At 41.1% G+C, this 18,809-nt stretch overlaps 1 protein-coding gene across 1 annotated transcript in view; it reads left to right on the forward strand.

The window, feature by feature from the left end:
• Positions 1–534: 534 nt before the first annotated feature.
• The window catches only part of DENND2B (DENN domain containing 2B), a 147,125-nt gene continuing 128,850 nt past the window's right edge, over positions 535–18,809 (forward strand). Inside the window, exon 1 of the mRNA XM_041729818.1 lies at positions 535–755. The gene's annotated coding sequence lies outside the window, so the exon portion shown is untranslated. The remainder of the gene's footprint in view (positions 756–18,809) is intronic.

The following is an 18,809-nucleotide window of genomic DNA, read 5'->3' on the forward strand; positions in this document are numbered from 1 at the left end:
GCAGATCAGACTCCTCGGAACCCTAGAGCTTTCAGAGTGTCTCTGCCACTGCTGCAGTTCCAAACGTAGCTTCTCGTGATGTCTTTCTGGGTTTTGCAGGGCTCCCCCAGGCCGAGGGCTGGGAGAACGGAAAGAGCTCATCGGTTTGTTTGAAGGCAGGCAAGCTGTACAGGCAGCTTTTCCCAGACTCTCCCAACTCCGGCTTTTCATGCATACCAGCAGAGCCGCTTTTTTCCTCCAGTGATTGAAACCATCTGGACTGCAGGGGGGTCACGTGTGTATGAGAAAATGACATAAAGTTTCAGACCCCCTTGTGCTTTGCTCCAGATCCAGACAATTCTTGTTCGGATGGTGCCGAGGTGAGGGCCGTCCAGCTTGAGGCCAACTCCTCAGCCTGCCCCCCCACCCCCATTTCCCCAGCCCGGGTCGCCCCCCTCGCCTCCCCTCGCCTCCCCTCCCCGCTCCGTACGCTCGGCGCGGTTTCCTTGTTCCCTCCAGGGCCTCGGAGCACACCCCTCCGCCGGCTCCGGCAGCCCACCCTCTCCGTCTCGGGTGGAGGCACACCCCCTCCACGCCCCCCTGCACTCGGATCCCTGCTCCCTCCCACCCGTCTCCCTGCAGCCCGGCCACAGCCCCGGGCGCGGATGCCTGCCCGACCACCGCCCTCTCTCCCGGAGCGGCTCCTCCCCCGGGCTGCGCGGCTCCAGACAAGCCCCCGTCGGTGCGAGCGCCCGGGCTGGCTGGGGGGCTCCGAGGTAGGTGCGCCCGGCCGCCGCCCCGGCTCTCCCAGACGGTCTTCCCGCGGGGGCGGGGGCGCAGGGGTCGGTGCCCTCTCCCCGGGAGGGGCGCCGGGGCCGCCGTGCCGCGCCCTCCCGCCGCTGCCGCCCCAGCCTTTCCCCGCCGTTGGGCGCTCGGGCCCCGGCCGAGGTCCAGCGCCGTGAGTATCCGCGCGGGGCGCCCACACTCGGGGGGCCTCTGCGGGCGCCGAGGGCAGGGCGGGGGGCAGCGCCGCGGGGCTGCGGGGGACTGCCCCCCGGGCGGTGGGCCGCGGCGGGCTCGGCTTTCCGGCGGGCTGGGGCCACGCAGTTGGGGGTGGGGAGCAGCGAGCCCCGGGTCAGGGGAAGCGCAGGGCTGCGGGGCGCGGAGGCTGCGGGCGGGGCGGGCGCGGCGGGCGGGCCTGGGACTCCCCGGGGTCCCCCGAGCTGCGCTGCCGCCGAGCCCTTACCTGGAGCTGGGCTAGCTTGTAGGCGGGCTCCTTGAGGGACACACACACACACACACACACACACACACACACGGAACTCAAACAAAGGAAAATTAACTTTGCATTCCATCACTTCAACAAATTAAACTGAGACTATTGGTGAACGATTAGCTCTCCTTTTTTTTTTTTTTTTTTTTTTTTGCCCTTCTCCTAAAGTGCACCAAATATTAAAGATCTATCTTTAAGGGACTCAAGACTAATGGAATACACTTTAGCCAATGTTTGTGCTACCTTATCCAAGAATTTAGTAATTTAGTAGAATTCAAGAGACTGAACATTTTCAAGTGTTTCTGAAGAGATTACTTTCCCGGGGTCTTTGTATGAATGTGGTTTACAGTTACTTGAACATGAAGAAAACAACTTTGTCACCTTCTTCACGAAGTGAGAAAATTTGCCTGAATGCTGCCTTAGTCTAGTTCTTGATTTGATCCCTATGCAGGTGTTTCTCTTGTTTGGGAAGTGGGTCTTGGGAATGGGAAAGAGGTCATTATCTCATCTACAGGACAATTTTGAGCTCTTACCTGCACACACTTGGACTGGCCATCTTGACCTGGCCACAAGAATAAAACCCAAATGACTACATTATTGTTTTTTCGTTTTTGTTTTTTTCCCTCCAAGTAATATTTTCAGAGGGTGACTCCATTCACAATAATGAGATTTTTCAGAAACGGGGGCTTCCAAAGAATCAGAAATGGTTTAGGTTCCGGAAAGCTGATCAGAGATAGAGACCCAATTGCTCCATAGTCTGTCTCCAGGGCTGCATTAAGGACCGCACAAAGCAAGAGCTCAAGAGGAGCCTGTTGAATGCAGGGAGTGAAGTAAAGGCCTCCTGGACTCTGCTGGCTTGTCTGAGAGTTGCCCTGTGACTATGTAGATACAAGCTTCCTTTTTCATTTATTCAGTAACGATTACCCTTGGGAAAAAAACTCCTCAAGATATGGGGGAGATTTGTCCAAGTGTATATGGGAAGTGGTATTATCTTCAAAGTATTTTTTTATGGAACACTTAGCGATTGGCTGATAATTAGTAAAAACTTTGCTCTTGGGTTTGTGGACTCATTGGAGATAGAGGAGTGGCACATAAGAGAAGAATAACAATTTTAGATCTGTTGGCTTAGAATATCAGAATTAATTATAGAAGCTCAGAGGGGAAAATAATTACGAGCCAGAGTGGCTTCATGGTAGAGAAGGGATTTCAGTTAGGCCTTAGAGCGAAGTGTGGCCCTAAAACTGGCAGAGAGTTGCTGGGGAGAGTTTCCAGGAAGACAGAACAGATCATGTGGATTGGAGCTGGTGAGGAAAGCAATACGTTCTGAGCATCTTACTCTGTGCCACAAGCTGTGCTCTCTCTTTCATTCTCTAGTGATGCAAAGTAGGTGTTGTTATTGTCTTCAAGAAAGAGAATTCTTGTTTTAAAGACAGAAAATCCAAAAGATGAGTAACCTACTCAAGATCACATAAGTAGTGAGTGGAAGAGCTGGAATTCTGACTCCTGATTGCTTCTAAAGCTTGTGCTTCCACAGCTTTCTTCCAAAATGAGTAGTGGGTAGTTCAGTTGAAGCCGACTAGTGAGCTTGAATCCTGGCTCAGGAGCTGGAACTTTATCTTATACACATTGTCTGACTTTAAAAGGTTTTTAAGAAGAGGATGATGGACAAAGCAATGTTTTTAAGATCTGTGTGACATCAGGGTACAGCAATGTGATACGCTTATCATAGGTAAGGTACAAGATGTAGTTCTTAATTAAGGAAGGTTAAAAAAAAAAAAGTGAAGGTAGCAAAGATACTGGGTGTTTAAATTCCTGCTCCATATACCATACCCTCCAATAGCTTGGTTCACTGGGGAAGAACTCATTGCACTGACCACAGGGCTGTCGGGGATCTGGAAAAGAGCTGAGCCTGACCAGGCAAACATTGAACTGGAATGTGTATGTGGAGCAACATGGCTGGCAGTTTATATTCCCCACATGTGTTGCAATGCTTTGGTGAAAGTTTTTTGTTTTGTTTTGTTTTGTTTTGTTTTTTTCTTTTACGACTATCCCAGGACAGAGATCAATGTCGTAATTTGTTTAAGAGCCTTTACTAAATGGTGAAGTTAAGCTCCCAAACCAGGGTCTGCCCTAAAGATCTCATTTAAATTGAGGTGTCCTGATATCCCCCAATATTCATTTGTTTCTTTAAAAAGGCTGAATTTTAAAAATTTGGTACTGGCAAGATAAAAATGAGTTGAGGTTACCTTTCTTAGTAAGACCAGTTTAGAAAAAAATGCACATTTATTTCACTTATTGTTATGGAGGAGCAATAGATACCTTTGGGGATTTAACTGTGTAGGAATTTCGAAAGGATAGGAAAGCCCGGATTTAGAGATGTGCAGAGCTCTTCCACCGCCCTCTACATTTCTTACCAGTTAATTGTATTGTTCATATACACAACCAGGGAGCTTACAGGGCCTTTGAATACCCACATTTATAGCCAGACCCTTTGATTCTCTGCAGATAATGGGCTCAGGAAGGGCAGTGGTGGGTGGAGCCACTTTATTAGAATTGTCTCCCACTTTGAACACAATCTAGATGTCTGGTTCGTCCTTGTGCCACCTCTAGGCCTTTTCCTCTGAGCTTGTCAGTGCTCTGAAGATTGGGTTTTTAGGCAAGGAATATCAGATAGTGGGTGGGGAAGGTTGTGCCCCCCCCCCCCGCAAAAAGGCAGAAAAATCAAGTTTGTCAACCAGAGAATTTTTATTTTAATTAATGTTAGAGTCAACCATAGTTTTTCGTAACATACAAAATATAAACCCAAAATATGATCTCCATTCTCTATACCCATTTTTACCTTAAAGAGCCTCTAACTGGAGAGTTTACTCCGTTGAATGGGGCTTTGATAAGTAAAATTCTCACCAGCAGTTCTAATGGTGTGAGGACAGGACTCACACCGTTTGGATTTTGGATCTCGGAAGAATGTGACCTCTTAAATGTAAGGGATTTAGACTCCAGAGATGTAGGTTGAATAGTTCCAGCTTTGCCATTTTTATTTAGAAGTGTCTGGAGTTTGATGTCAGGGGGATCTCTTAGCTCAGTTACTTTAATTCTTCTAGATGAGGGTAATCCCCAGTCCAGGCAGAGTTCATGCCCTGATTAGTCCCTTGGTTCCTTCTCGTAGTTTGTTATCTTGTGTTACCTGAAAGCCATTTTGTTTTATCTGTAGCCTGTGGTTATAGATCAGAAAGGAAAATCAGTTAGGAATCCCTCTAGAGAATGGCAAATCTCCTTACTAGTTGACTGGTGATCTTTTCCTTGGAGTTTTTGTGAGAATGCTCTTAAAGGTTAGCTTTGAGAATTGGGGTCTCCAACAGTGACTTTGGCAGTGCTCTTATTTAAATGTCAGAGATGTTGGTTGCATTTTTTGGTTCATTGCTTACTCATATCGTTGTTAATGTTTTTATATGTGGTAAGCATTTGTTATTTTTATCGCTTATTAAAGGAGTGATTTAGGTTTTATAAGGTAGTTGAAAGCTTAGAAAAATAGGACTGGAATATCCTTTTGATACTCAGATATAATCTCCTAGTAGAGTAGAACCATTTGACCATTTTAACTTGCTCTGCCTTCAAATATCCTTAAATCTCTCTCAAGTGATTTGCTGTCTCTCAAGAGGTTTCACAGCCTCTCTAGGAAACATTTTCTGAGCTTTCCAGACTGATGATCACAGATTATCTCCTTGTAGTTAGGCTGAGTTTTCTTTTAATGTTTCTTACTTTCAGTTTTCCCATCCCTCTTCAACACACAGATGTTCACAAAGTGAACAAGTTGTCTTTCCTGGTCTCCAGTGGCAGCTACCAAATGTGCAGATTGCCCCTCTGGACCCATCCTTTCTTTCTCTTTGTCTGGCTAACCAAACTGAGCACTCTATATTTTTCTTTATACATCTCTCTTTTTAGACCTATGATTATACTTGTTGCTTTGTTTTTTGTTTTATGCAGGAAGTCAATATCAGATATGTTAGCAATTACAGCTTTCGGTGAAAGGAGCCTTTTGGAAATAAAATGTGCTTTCCCCCCTATCAGCATGAATCATTGTGTAACATATGTAAACTCTGGAGATGATTTAAAAAAATTATCAAAAGAATTTTGCCTAAGTTCTTTAAGAGCTTAAAAAGAATCTTACAAAAGCCTTTGTAAGACTATGCTAAAAGTAACAGACTAGCCCAATCAGGACCTTTCCAGAAGTGTGGGAATCATTTGTTTATACCAGAATTTAGGATCCCCAAGCAAATACGATAGAAAGAACCTACCTAACCCTTGTTAATAGCATAGGAAATAGCATAAAAAATAGCATAAGAAATAAAAACCCGTTTTAATGGTTAAAGGGCCGTGGTGATTAGAATATGCTGAGAACCCTGATTGTCAGTGTTCTGGAAACTACTTTGAGTGGATAGGTATAAATGTTGGTAGCTTTTTGTCTTTCTTTTGATGTGAAGTTGGCATCTTGGATGTTAATTTCGTTAAGGACAACTTTGAATCTAGATATTTATGGATGCCCCCCTCCCTATCCCTATTCTTCCTCATGCCAAAGGCTAATTGGAGTGGAGCAGAAAGTACTTCTCATCAGGGAGTAAGCATCTTGGAATGTTTTGTCGGACACTCGTCTATATCGGTATCATTCATACACTGTTTCTTGTGTTCACCATTTATTGAATATCCACTGTGGAAAAAGCACCAGGTTAGTGCTTTCAAGCATCTGTTTGTTCTCTTACTACTCTTTTTTTTTGGTGAACATGCTTCATGTTAGGTGTTAGATGATGAATTAGTGAGTGGGTAAAATTAAGAAATCAGATGGGAAGTTATCTTTGGATATTGGATAATGGAGGTAGTGGGTACCTCCTGACTGGAATGTTGCTGTTGGGAAGTGGCTATTTGCATATCACTCTGCCCTTCCTTCTAGGTGCTGTGATGATCCTTGACTAGGAGGCTGAGCATGTGGGATATATTTTTTAGTGAGTAAACAGGGCCCAGTTACTTATTTTTGCTATCAGTTGTGTTAGATTATATATTTTTAAAAATTTATTTATTTATTTGACAGAGAGTGTGCATGCATGCACACAAGCAGGGGAGAAGGGCAGAGGGAGAGGGAGAAGCAGACTCACCCCTCAGCTGGAAGCCTGGTGCAGGGCTCGATTCCAGGACCCTGGGATCGTGACCTGTGCTGAAATCAGACAGTTAACAGACTGAGCCATCCAGGTGCCCCAGATTATATTTTCTGTTGCCGGGAACTCCACTTAGCATAATATTCCCTGCATTAGGAAGTACCTAGGAAAGGACTATCTGGAGAAGGTTTTCCTGAAGGTCTGGTTTGGCCAACGGTGGATTCTAGGTGCTTAGGCCCAAAGGGCTTCTACACAAACCAGAGTAATTCTAACACTGGGATACAAGGGGAATGGAAGTTCTCTTAAAACGTTGCACTAGTATGGGACAGATGTCAAAGCTTCGTTTCTCAGTGGACACCAAAATCTGTACAGAGACCTAGAGATGAAGAAAACCCAGCTTTCAAATAAATATTTAGTACTCTGTAGGGTTAGGGAGAGCATGGAAAATGGAATTTAAGGCCAAAGTGTTCATTTGTGTCCATAATGTCAAAATAATCAGAAATATCAGTTGTGAGGGTTTTGTTTTGCTATTTTTTTCCACATCTGTGTTTTGACAGGTCATTGTCTTAAATTAGAATCATATTAGGACCAAAATGTTTTTTTTTTTAATTTTTTTTTTTATTATTTATTTATGATAGTCACAGAGAGAGAGAGAGGCAGAGACACAGGCAGAGGGAGAAGCAGGCTCCATGCACCGGGAGCCCGATGTGGGATTCGATCCCGGGTCTCCAGGATCGCGCCCTGGGCCAAAGGCAGGCGCCGAACCGCTGCGCCACCCAGGGATCCCCAGGACCAAAATGTTTTTACAGAAAGTGTTAGAGTTAAGGGAGGTGGGCAGAGGCTACCTTGTATCTTATTTCAGATGGACCATTTAAGAAATTCTCATGAGTAGCTCAGCGGTCAAAATTAGTTTGAAATAACTTTGCTGAAAGGTATTGGTTAAAGAACATTTATTGGCTTTTGTTTAGTCCTGGTTTAGATATGAGCAAGAAAGACAATTTGGGAGCAGTATCACTTGCCCAGCCCTGCCCGCACTCAAGTTCCTACTTAGTTCCCATGTATTTGTCACTGTTACTGATCCCTGGAGGGCCAGAGGTAGATCTCAGGACATGAGACTCAGACGTGGCATCAAGAGGTGCTTGGCTGGCTCAGTTAGTAGAGCATTTGATTCTTGATCTCAGGGTTGTGAGCTTGAGCCCCACATTGGGTGTAGAGATTGCTTAAAAATAAAATATATATTGAAAAAAAATGTTGGGCTTGGTAGGTCACTAGGATTATAGGTGTGGGGAGATGGGTGAATGGGACAGGGAAGAAAAACTGAAGAGCGTATAGTACTATGGAAATTGAATAAAGAGATGAAAAAGTTAGAATTCTTTTTTTCCCCTCATTGACTTAGACTTTTGTTCCATTGGAAATGCTTTATCACTTGAGGTCATTTTATGAATATTCACTACAACTAGCTGAAGGCACTGTGACTCCTGTACATTGATGGGAAGAACCCTCCTAGATGATTCTCTGGATGTGTATTTGGATTATTTCTATTTTCTTTTTCTCTTTTTCTCCTAAGTTGTGATGCTGCTTGTTTTGTTTTGTTTTTAAGGAATATTCTGGCTTTAGTGTCTGGACATTTTTAGGACTATGGGCACTGGGGGCAAGGGTCCCATGACATGTTGCCAGGTATGAGAGGCTTTTACCCAGGCAAATTCCTAGGAAAGAGGGAACAGAAAAGTTTATATACAAAGTCAGAAGGGAAAATGGCATGGTGGTGGTGTAACTGCTTTGGCCATTGTGACTGTCTCTGCTAAGATGAGGCTGATGGTTGGATGATGGAGTGGTACTGAGAATATTTTATAGTCCACATCATTCCTTGAAGATTTTTTTTCTTTTCTTTTTTTTTTAAAGACATTATTTATTTATTCATGAGAAACACACACACACACACACACACACAGAGAGGCAGAGACACAGGCAGAGGGAGAAGCAGGCTCCATGCAGGGAGCCCGATGTGGGACTCGATCCCAGGTCTCCAGGATCAGGCCCTAGGCTGTAGGCGGCGCTAAACCACTGAGCCACCGGGGCTGCCCGAAGATTTTTTTTTCTTTAAGAAAAAGCGTAGTGCATTATATTGATTTTGGTTTTGAAACTTAGATGACATATCCCTAAGTAAGCATACAGAGAAGTGAACTTCCTTGAGATCACATAGTTTAAAAGATGAAGAGCCAGGATGTGAATCTAGACCGTTAGAGACTGAAAGCCAAGCCCTTAACTGTGTATAGCCTCTAACTGGTCCTGACTCTTCTACTACTGCCCTTTATTTTATTTTAATTTTTTAAGGTTTTATTTATTTATTCATGGGAGACACAGAGAAAGAGAGACAGGTAGAGACACAGGCAGAGGGAGAAGCAGGCTCCATGCAAGAAGCCTGATGTGAGACTCGATCCCGGGACTCCAGGATCATGCCCTGGGCCAAAGGCAGGTGCTAAACCACTGAGCCACCCAGGGATCCCCTACTACTTCCCTTTAGAGTCTCTTCTTCACGTAGCAACCTATTATGCCTGTTCCCTACTTCAGCCCTCTCCTATGGGATCCCACCCATCACACTTAGAGTCCCACTTGCCAAGTCTTTAGGTGCTTTAGCCTCTAGTCCTCCGACCTGCTGTCCACTGTCCTCCCCATCTCTTATGTCTCAGAGCCTTTGTCCTGTACCTGGGATACTCTTCTTGAATATTGCTAGTTTGTACCTTCCTTCATTCAGGTGTCAGCTCAAATGCATCTCCTTGAGGAGGCTTTCTCTGACCATCCAATGTAAACTGCTCTTGATAAACCTATAAATCCTTCCTTTGTTTTCCTTCCTAAAATTGTATTATGTATTTGTGTGTTTTTCCTGTTTGCTTTCACAATTAAATAAACTCCATGAGATGAGGGAGTTGGTCCATCTGTTTACTGATGTCTTTACTTTTTAGACAGTATGTGGTTAAGTTTTCTTTAAATATTTGTTAAATAAGTAAGTGGTGTCATTTGCTTTTGACTTTCATGTTTAACATAACTTCACCCGGATAAAAATAGCAGAGAAAAGGGATACACAGGTGATACATACCAGATCTGGGATATCTATCTATCTATCTATCTAATCTAAAAGATGTTATTTATTCATGAAAGACATAGAGAAGCGAAGCAGGCTCCTTGCAGGGAGCCCGATGTGGGACTCCATCCCTGAGCCAAAGGCAGATGGTCAGCCACGGAGCCACCTAGGCACCCCTGGTTTTATATTTATTACCAAGGCTTTGCCATAATATTTGGCCAAGAAAATGCTTAGGAAAGCTGAGTTGAATGAATGTACTGTTTGATTTATTTTGGATTCCAGATAGGAGCTCAAAGAAGGGAGAGAATAGTGTGGACTGGAGTGCTTAGAGAAAATAACTGAGGGCCTTTAAGGCAAGATTGAATTTGGTTGCGAGTATAGGAATCGTAGAGATGGGTTTGTTGTTTATTTTTTTAAAGATTGATTTATTTCAGAGAGCATGCAGGTGTGCATGTGCGAGTAGGGGAAGGGGCAGGCTCTTCAGGCATATTCCCTGATGAGGGCAGAGCCTGATCCCAGGACCCCAAGATCATGACTTGAACCGAAATCAAGGGTTGGCTGCTCAATTGACTAAGCCACCCAAGTGCCCTGTTGTGTTTGAAAGCTGGAAGGATTATTAGGATGACCTAGTTCAATCTTCCTGGCTATAGACGGGGACACTGAGCTCAGAGGGGCAAAGGACTTGTCCAGAGGCACTTATGGTTTTGTTAGAACCATATCTGGAATCCAGGTATTTTGATTCCTGGGTCAGTTCTCTTTGCTCCATACAGTGCTGCCTTCAGAATCAAGGAAGAGCTTTGGGGATAGGAAGTGACTAGGAATAGCTCCAACAAAGGCCCAGATGCAGAAAAAAATGTTGGCTGTGTAGGATAGAAATTAGGATGGAAATTAGGTCATCCTAATTGAATCAGCAAGTTTATGAAAGAGATCCATGGGAGATAGAGTAGGCTGTAGAAGCTGGATAAGACCAGGTACTGGAGGATTCTTTTTTTTTTTCCTTTTTTTTTTTTTTAAGATTTTATTTATTTATTAATGAGAGACGAACAGAGAGAGAGAGGCAGAGACACAGGCAGAGGGAGAAGCAGGCTCCATGCAGGGAGCCCTATGTGGGACTGGATCCCGGGTCTCCGGGATCAGGCCCCAGGCTGAAGGCGGAGCTAAACTGCTGAGCCACCCTGGCCACCCTCCTTTTTCTTTCTTAAGTAATTCCTATGCCCAATGTGGGGCTTGAAGTCACAACCTGGAGATCAAGAGTTACATGTTCTACTGACTGAGCCAGCCAGGTACCCCAGATTCTCAAGGATCTTGAATGTTATCTTGAAGACTTTAAATCTAGAATGACAAGGAGGCAGGCATGCTTGCTTGCCTGCCTGCCTTCTTTCTAGATTTATGTATGTATGTATGTATGTATGTGGGAGGAAGGGCAGAGAGAGAGAGAGAGAGAGAGAGAGAAAGCATCCCAAGCAGACTCGGGCTCCATCCCAGGATCCTGAGATCACAACCTGAGCCGAAACCAAGGGTTGGTTGTTCAACGACTGCACCACCCAGGCGCCTCATGTAGTCCACATGTTTTCAACTGGAGCTGATGAGAATAGATTGATACAACCCTTACCAGGCCAGTAAATTGGCATGGGGTATGATACTTTAAAAGTTTTTTCCATCCTCAGGAATCTTTTTCCATCTCTAAGGAAAAACTTCAAGTCAGTATGTAAGTGAGAACACAGACCTTTAAATAATATCTCCTACTGGATCTGAGAGTTTGGGTTGCAGAAAAAGCCTGGAGCATTTAGCATTCAACCAATACTTATTGAGCAGGACCTGTTAAATATCTAATACTATGCCAAGTATTGGAGTTTTAATCTTTTGGTCATATTGCATCAAGTGTTACAGATAGGATATGAACATTTGGTTCTAGTTCATATTAAGTTCTTTTAGAACCTAAAGCTGTATAATGGGTCCATAAGCCCTCAGTTCAGCTGCTCACTTATGCCTGCATTCATTTGTTGAATGTTCACCACGTAAGAGGTGATATGCTGAATGCTGAGGTAGTTTTGAAAATGATTGAGGATTGGTGAGGGTCCTCAACTGGTCCGTTCGTAGGTCTGGTAGCTGACCAGTTTCCTTGGGTTCCTATATAAGAGGAGAGTGTATCAGCAGTAGTGCATCCGTCTTCACTTGTTCTGTCCACACTGGGCTCTCCCCTGTTCCTCTTGCCTCTGTTTCCTAACCCTATCTTGAAATTTAAGAGAAATAAAATTACCTTCTTTGCATTAAATTTGGGAAGTTCCACTAAGGGCGGCACTTCTCTGATAAAACCTTTTTTTCTGTTGTTAGAGATTTTATTTATTTATAAATAAATAGAGGCAGAGACATAGGCAGAGTCATAGGCAGAGGGAGAAGCATGCTCCCTGAAGGGAGCCCAAAGCAGGACTTGATCCCAGGACCCCAGGATCATGACCCGAACCGAAGGCAGATGCTCAACCGCTGAACCACCCAGGTGCTCCTCTGATAAAACCTTTAATATAATTTGAAATCTTTCCAGGAAAATCTCTTCTGTCTGTGAAATCCCAAAGTAGAGGCTTCTCCATGAGAACTTTCCTCCTTCTGAAAGTTGCTTTGCCTACAGAATGGACACAGGGTATGCAGTATTCAGTATTTCTCAGGCTCTTCACTTCTGTCTGCTTCATTGGCTCTCTGTGGGGAATGCCAGGAGGGGCACGTTGTTTTGTTTTCTTAGAGTGAATGACACAAATGAGAGGAGGCAATTATGCTAAATTTTCCCATCATTTGGAAAGGCAGCTGCTTAAACAAAAGAGGCAAAAGAAGATGGATACAGAAGAGTGTTACATTGAGCCTTTGCATTGCCAACTGGAGTGAGATTGCTTTCCCCTCCTTTGCTTGGCATCTGGAGCCAGCTTGTCTACTGTCTGAGATTTGCTCTGCTTATTCGTATCTGTGACCTCTTTTAATAGAAAATGACAAAATATAAAATTATCTTTCTCTTCAACTTTAAATTGGTTTTTTAAAAAATATATATATATGGGTACCTGGGTGACGCAGGTGGTTACCCACATCATGATCCCAGGGTCTTGGGATTGAGTCCCATGTTGGGCTCTCTGCTCAGAGGGGAGTCTGCTTCTCCCTCTCCCTGTGTGCTCTCACTCTTTCTCTCTCTCAAATAAATAAATAAAATCTTAAAAAAACTAAAAAATATATATAATTACATTGTAGTACATATAAAAATATTAAAAGCTTCACTTCCCTATCACCTAGAGATCACCACTATTAATATCTTAGTGCACCACCTTCTTGAACTTTCTCCAAGCACATATGTATATATTTGTATTTTGTCTTTTGAGTAAAACCAGGTCGTACATACTGTTTTTCATTCTATTTTATTTTCAATTTCTTCTGCTTTTCCAGGTCAAGGCATTTTTATTTTAACCCAGACCATATTTCCCCTATTGCCCCTACGTGTCTTCATCATCATTTAATCTAACCTAGTCTCTTTTGTATGATACCATTTTGTCAAAGAATTATCCTTAATAGGTTCCCTCAAGTGAGTGCTGTCTCTATTACCTGTGTATTGCTAAGAGGTTTGTAGGTGTCATCTCATTTAACCCTTGCAACAGCACTGAGCACATTTTATCATTCTAGTTTTTTGTATACTCTCTTCCTGTGGGATCTTAGCTATTTCCAGGGCTTCAACTATTTCCTTTATGGCAGAGATACATTACTTGTAGCTCAATGGTTACCCTGAGAGCATGAGTTCTTGAGCCAGATGGCCTGGGTTCAAATCCTTTTTTTTTTTAACCACTTACTATATGTGATCCTGGATAAGTCATTTAACCTTTCTGTGTTTCAGTTTCCTCATCTGTAAAAGGGCTAACAATAGTGCCTCCCTCCTAAGGTCTTCGTAAGGATAAATGAATTAATACATGTAAAGTACATAGATGACTTGGCATGCAGTTAGTGTGTATAATCATTGCTACTCAGCAGCTGGATGATCCGCAGGCCCCTCAAATTTTCCCTGTTCCATACTTACCTCTACAAAGCTGCTCTTTCTTCTTCTGTATTCACAAGCTTCTTTAATGATATCCGAATCATCTCTGATTTCTCCTTTTTTCTCAGTAATCAAACTGAAAGTCTTGTCAGTTGCATTTCCCAAAAACCCTCCTCACTGTCTCGTTTCCAACTGAGTTAGAGATTTTACCATCTTTTTTCTGGAATACATCCTCAGTGTCTCAGAATGCCTGCCCCTGGACGTTCCTGTCAGTTCCCGGCCTGCTCCCAAGAGTGATCATTCTAAAATAGTTTCATTATCATAGTTCTTTTGCTAAAAGCTTTTCCTTTTTTATGAGGAATAACATAGAGTAAAGTGCACAAATATTAAACATATAGCCTACTGGATTTCAACATTTGTATTCACCCATGTAACCCCTGCTCAGATCAAGATATAGAACACTTCCAGCACTCTGGATGGTTGCCTTATGTCTCTTCCAAGATAGTATCCACATTCCTACTCCCAACCACTCTGCTATTTGTTATTGTCTTTTTTTTTTTTTTACATATCTTTACAACTACTTAAAATAGAATTCCTTTTTCTAGTTTTATTATGAAACCATTGCTATATGTCACTGTATGAGATTAAGGCATACAACATGATGGTTTGATTTGGGTATATTGAGAAATGATTACCACAGTAGTTCAGCTAACATCCATCATCTCATATAGATACAATAATAATAATAAAAAAAAAAAACGCAAAGAGAAACATTTTTATCTCCTCCTGATGAGAACTCTTAGGATGTACTCTCTTAGCAACTTTCCTGTATGTCATGGAGTGGTGTTAGCTGTGGTCATCATATCATACATTATGTCCCCAGTGGTTATTTATCCTACCTTCTAGAAGTTTGTACCTACTCCTGACCACTCTTGTATATTCATTTGTTTTGCCTTTTCTTGATCTTTGTGTAAATGAATCATAAAAGCTCTTAACTGAATCTTCTTTGACAGGGTAATTCCAAGCTAACTTAATGTGACATTCAAAAATGTTTGTCATCTGGCTTTTACTTAAATCCTTCACACTTAGCCTTCCCTTCCTGCCATGCCAAAATTGCATGTAGTTTACTACACAATAGGCTCTTTTTCCCTTTCATTTCTTTGTACTTAATATTCTTTTGGCCTTCTACTTCATTCCCTGTAAATTCACCCTCAAAACTCAGCTCCAGGCCAAATCAAGCCCTTCTCTGTACTCTGGAAGCATGATTATTATTGTCATTTACTTATTTACATGTCTTTCTCCTCTCTTCATTTTCAAGAGCCCATTGATGGACCATTTACCCCCTAATTTTACATAAGTAATTCATGTTCTCTCCAGGAAAATTAGAAAACAGAAGTAAAAAAATAACCCCAAATCCCACTATACAGAGATGACCATTACTTACACACACACACACACACACTACCAGAATATATGCACCAACACTGTACAACAAATAAACATATATTCACAAAATACTAAATAGTTGTTTAATCTATTACTTACATTTTGTCCCCCCCACACACTTTTTGTTGTAAAAACTCTGTATTATGTCTGAATTTTAGTGCAGTTCCTTTCCCTCGTTATTTTTGGAGGATACATTTGTAGAAATAAGATGAGTAGATGAAAGAGATCAACATTTTAAGGGCTTTTGATATGCTTAGCCAAATCACTCTCCAAAAAATCTTTAAGCTTCATTTCTGCTAGGGTGACAGTGCCCATTTTTTAGCTGTCCCCGCCAAGCTAAAAAGAAGGAAAATAGTATTTGCAAATCTGATAAGATAAAAATGGTTTGTATCTCTGTTTTAATTTGCATTTCTTTGATTGTTACTGAGGTTGAGTATTTTTCTCATATGCTTAATGGCATTTAATTTAAATTTATTATATAATCTGTATTTCTTTTGTGATTTACACGTTCATGTATTTTTATATTTTTACTGATTTTTATCAATGTTTTTAAGATGAAAGATGTTAACTCACCATATATTTCCCTCACTTTATCACTTATCTTCTAACTTTATTGTTTTCCACATGTAAGCATTTTAAATAATTTGTTGTACCAAAATTTATTAGTCTTTCAAATAATTTTCTTTACCTATGGTATTATTCTTAGATCTTTCCTTAGCAAGATTAGATAAATATCCATTATATATTCTTGTATCCCTTTTATAATGTCATTTTTTGCATTTAAATCTTTACTCAATCTGGAACTTCTTCTGTTATAAAATAGTAACACCAATAAAGCTAATATTTTGAGCGCATATTATATGACAGGCACATGCTTCATTTGTACTGACTTATTTAATACTTTGAACAAACCTGTGATGCAGGTACGATAACAACCAAAGGTTGCTCAGCTAGTAAATAGCAAAGATAGGATTCAAGTTCAGGTAGTTGATCCCTAGAGCCCATGTGCTTACCTACTCTGCTAACTTAATTTTTTCCCAGTGTTTTAATGTCATTTGTTAAGAAATCCATTATTTTCCCACTGTTTTGAAATTGCCAGTTTTAATCATATGCTAAATTTACATATACACTTAAGTATGTTACTAAACTTTTGTTCAACTGAGCTATCTGTCTGTTCCGGTGATAATGCCACACGGTTTTAATTTGTAGAGCTGAAAGATGGTATTCTTCTCCCGTGTGCATCCCCAGTGCCTAGCAGTGACTGTTGCCTTATAGGTATTTAATGAATATTTGCAGAATGATGTAACTCTTGGAGGTTCATGGATAGAATTCAGAGAGTCTGCAACTTGGTTAGGAAAAAATTACATCATCATTTTCATTGATCCCAGACTGAAATTTAATATTTCTTTCAATTATGAATATAGGCAATAAAGCATAGGAGTAATAGCACTACCTGTGACTTTGTCATGGATATTTGCCAGGGTGAACCTTATGTTAAAAACTCTTACTTTACTGCATTTCTTTCTGCAGGCCATCTTATCTTTGTGTCTAATACCTAGACAGTGCCTGATACTTGGTAGATGCCCAATAAGCCTACTAATTGGAAAAACTTTTAATTTTCTTTCTTTTTTTATTAAGATTTAACCATTTATTTTATTTTTTTTTTAAAGATTTTATTTATTTATTCATTCATGAGAGACACAGAGAGAGGCAGAGACATAGACAGAGGGAGAAGAAGCCTCCTTGCAGGGAGCCCGATGTGAGACTTGATCCCAGGACCCTGGGACCACACCCTGAGCCTAAGGCAGATGCCCAACCACTGAACCACCCAGGTGTCCCTACCCATTTATTTTAGAGAGAGAGTGTGCGTGTGCATGGACAGTGTGGGGAGGGACAGAAGGAAAGAATATTCTGGCTTGACTCCCTCTGAGTACAGAGCCTGACTGGGGCTAGATCCCATGACCTGAGTGCAAACCAAGAGCTAGATGCTCAGCTGACTGAGCCATCCAGGTGCCCCTTAATTTTCACATATGCACAAAAATCAGAGAACTGTATAATGAACTCCTGTATATTCTTCTTCCAGCTTCAAATATTAGCATTTTGCCAGTTTTATCTATTTCCCTTCATTTCTGGATTATGTTATTTTACCCAATAATTTTTCAGAAAGCATAACTAACTGGTAAAGACCTTAAAACATATAGCCACTCAGAACACATTTAGCAAAAGTAAAAAACAATTCCTCAATATCATCTGTTACGCAGGTGGTATTCAGATGTCCTCAATTGTCTCAAAGGTATCTTTTACTTAAATTGAATTTTTGGGAATTGGGATCCACATAATACCCACACTTTGATTTGGTGGGTATGCCTCTTCTTACATGTCAAAGATATTGTATAAATTACTTGTTAATTTATCTTCATGCTCTGATACTGCTCTTCTCCTGCTTCTCTATTGCCTCTTACTTTGGTATGTTTTTACTAGTAATTTACTCTTGAGAATTGTTCTTTTCCCTATTTAAAATTTTATTTATTATTTTAATAAGAAATTGTTGATTTTGGTTATTTGGTTTTATTTTTAAAACTTAAATACTTGTTCCATGTAAAGTTGTTCCTTCACCCATGTTTTGGACTGAAGTATGTGATGGTAAATTTCTTAAGATCAAAGCTCTAACAGATATTTCTTTTTCATTTTCTTAAGAAGTCTCACCTTGTAAAATACTTTGATGTAAAAAAGAATCTTTCTCTGAGATTTTTATATGCATCTCTTGGTCTTAATTGAATCATCTTCAAAACTGAAAGAAATTCAGATTTGGGTCTTTTTTATATGCAGAGGTTTTTTTAATATTTCAAGAATATGAGAATGTCATAGTGTTTATCTGTGTTTGTTGATTTTGTTCAGGATTCTATAAATCTTTTGTATTTAGACTAAAATCCTCTTTTCTGGACAGTTTTGCTTCCATTAGACTTTTAATTATAGACTTGAAGCCATTTGTTCAAAGACTTCTATTATTTGCAGGGTGGTTCTCTGAGCTGCATTCTTTCTTATGATTTTTCAGCTTGTACATTCTTGAATCTCTCTTTTTCTTTATTTGCTTTTGCATATTATATCTTTTTCTTGATTAGTTTTTTCTGTAGCATCACTTCTGTTATACTCATATTTATTTATTGCTGTAGGATGGACCTTCTATTTTTACATCCTGGACTTGTATAGTCATTATGATGGTCTGTTTCATCTCCTTGAGAATCAGTGCCAACTGCTCTGTAAATTTGATTGATTGATCAAGTGTTTACTGTGGGGGAGGCAATCCATTGCAGGGATTAGTTTTGTTTTTCTTTCCTACCATAAGGTTTTTTTTTTTTTTCCTTTCTTACATCCTTTACCTGTTTATTCATTTTTCTAAGTTTACTTGTTGATTCCCCTTTCATAGTTTCAGACTATTTTGCTTACACTGTATTTACTGAGATTCGTGAGGAGTCCTTTTCCATATATTGAGATTCCATTTCAGCCTCATTATAAAGGGTTAAGGAATTTAGGCATTTTCTATTTTGTGATGGTGAATTTAATAATCATCACCCGATTACAAATCCCCCATTTTGGAAAATGACTTTGTAAAAGAGAAACGACATTCCAAATTCCCAGTTCATCTTTGTTAAGGTGAACTTGAAGGAAAAGCCCTATGATGATGGGAGAAAGCTCTCTACCAAGACATGGTTTGTGCCTGAGAGACGCATGGTTTGGATATGCTTCTGGAGAGCTTGCTGACTGCAGTAGCCTCCCGGTCAGTGATGGCCCTGGTGCTCATGCACTGTTCTCCCACTTGGCCATTACTGTTATTCATCTGACTCTTGCTATTTCTGTGTCTGCTGTTTAAAAACTCTT

Source organism: Vulpes lagopus, chromosome 15 (assembly GCF_018345385.1).
Source record: "Vulpes lagopus strain Blue_001 chromosome 15, ASM1834538v1, whole genome shotgun sequence".
Classification (NCBI taxonomy): Eukaryota; Metazoa; Chordata; class Mammalia; order Carnivora; family Canidae; genus Vulpes; species Vulpes lagopus.